Raw genomic sequence first — 2,545 nt, forward strand, 5'->3', positions numbered from 1 at the left:
CTCTCTGCTCCCTCCTCTTCATCTCCAAGGTAATCCTTTGGGAGCAGGGGCTCCCTGATTCCCCAACTGCCTTCCAGAGGTAACGGGTCTCGGACTTGCCTGGAAAATGCTCTTCATATCCCTCCTGCAAACTTAGTTTCAAGCTGTCTCTGACCTACCACACTTTGTGGCTATTCTTTCACCAGGCTCTTGTTGAACATCTACAAGGTGCCAAGTGCTTTGGGGGAATTAAAAGGACCTTAAGGGGCTTCCCTGGTGGCGCAGTGGTTAAGAATCCGCCTGCCAATGCAGGGGACACAGGTTCAAGCCCTGGTTCAGGAAGATCCCACATGCCTCGGAGCAACTGAGCCCATAAGCCACAAGTACTGAGCCCAAGTGCCACAGTTACTGAACCCCGCATGCCTAGAGCCCATGCTCACAACAAGAGAAGCCACCGCAGTGAGAAACCCACGCACCACAACAAAGAGTAGCCCCGGCTCACTGCAACTAAAAGCCCGTGCGTGGCAACAAGGACCCAATGCAGTCAAAAATTAAATAACTAAATTTACTCTTTTAAAAAACGAACCTTAAGACAGGTTCCTGGCATCCAGAAATATATATTTTAATCATATGTTTCATAAGAGGTTAATACGCAGACTATATAGGAACTCCTCAACAACACAAAAACAAACAGCTGATCAAAAATGGACAAAGGGCACTGGTTGGGAGTCTGCCTGCCGATGCAGGGGACACGGGTTCGTGCCCCGGTCCGGGAGGATCCCACATGCCGCGGAGCAGCTGGGCCCGTGAGCCATGGCCGCTGGGCCTGCGCGTCCGGAGCCTGTTGCCCCGTGGCCGGAGAGGCCACAGCGGTGAGAGGCCCGCGTACCACAAAAAAAAAAAAAAAAAAAAAAATGGACAAAGGGGCCTCCCTGGTGGTGCAGTGGTTGACAATCCGCCTGCCGATGCAGGGGACACGGGTTCGAGCCCTGGTCTGGGAGGATCCCACATGCCGCGGAGCAACTGGCCCCATGAGCCACAAGTGCTGAGCCCCTGCCTCTGGAGCCTGTGCTCCGCAACAAGAGAGGCCGTGACGGTGAGAGGCCCGCGAACCGCGATGAAGAGTGGCCCCCGCTCGCCGCAACTACAGAAAGCCCTCGCACAGAAACGAAGACCCAACACAGCCATAAAAAATAAATAAATAAATAAATTTTTTTTACAAGGCAAAATTCCTTAAAAAAAAAAATGGACAAAGGACTTGAATACACATTTCTCCAAAGAAGATACACAAATGATCAGTAAGCACATGAAAAGATGCCCCACATCACTAATCACTAGGGAAATGAAAATGAAATCACCATGAGATATCACTTTACTCCCATTAGGATCACTATTATCAAAACAATAATAACAACAGAAAATAACAGTGTTGTCAAGGACCTGGAGAAATTGGAATCCTTGTGCATGGCTGGTGGAAATGAAAAGAAATGGTGCAGCTGCCGTAGAAAATGGTATGGAAGTTCCTCAGAAAGCTAAACATAGAATTACCACATGATCCAGCAATTCCACTTCTGGGCACATACCCAGAAGAACTGAAAGCAGACACTCAAAAGAGATATTTGCACACCCATGTTCATAGCAGCATTATTCACAGTTGCCAAAACGTAGAAGCAACCCAAATGTCCACTGATGGGTGACTGCATAAATTGTGGAATATACATACAATGGACTATCACTCAGCCTTAAGAAGGAAGGAAACTTTGATATATGCTACAGTTAATGAGCCTTGAGAATATTCTGCTATGTGAAATAAGACAGTCACACAAAGAGAAATGCTGTACAATTCCAATTACATGAGGTACCTACAGTAGTCAGATTCGCAGAGACAGAAGGTAGAACAGTGGGTGCCAGGGGCTGGGAGGGAGGGAGAGTAGGAGATAGTGTTTAACTGGTACAGGGTTTCAGTTGGGGAAGATGAAAAATTCTGGGGACGGATCGTAGTGATGTTTTCACAATAAAGTGAATGTACTTAATGTCACTGAACTCTACACTGAAAAATGCTTAAAATGGTACATTTTATGTTATATATATTTTTACCCCAATAAAAGTAAAGAAATTTATATTCGAATTCAGGGAAACAAGACTAATGTGTATAGGGCGTTAAATAGCAATACCAGGGAGTGTGTAATGGAGTGTCAGGGAAATGGCACAGCCACAGAGACCTGGCCAGTCCACTTGGACTCAACTTCCCCAGAGAGGCTGGCTCAAGACCTAAGTCCACGGCCTCGAGGGCAAGAGCTACCCCTTCAGCAGGACCAGCTGTGTAATTCACAGGGCCCAGCACAAAACGATTAAGAATTTCACGAGGGCAACTATACTTCAACTGAAAAAGAAAGAGAATTTCAAGAGGGTGACAGCAGAGCATTAAAACAAGCATGGGGGCCTTCTGAGCACTGCACAGGCCAAGCACCCATGAAACCAGCCCCACTCGCCGCCACCAGGTGTGGACAGTAGGCACGTGTCCACTTACTGGGCTACAGTCTGAATTGTTTCGTCAAACACCGAC

This window comes from Pseudorca crassidens, chromosome 7 (assembly GCF_039906515.1).
Source record: "Pseudorca crassidens isolate mPseCra1 chromosome 7, mPseCra1.hap1, whole genome shotgun sequence".
Classification (NCBI taxonomy): domain Eukaryota; kingdom Metazoa; phylum Chordata; class Mammalia; order Artiodactyla; family Delphinidae; genus Pseudorca; species Pseudorca crassidens.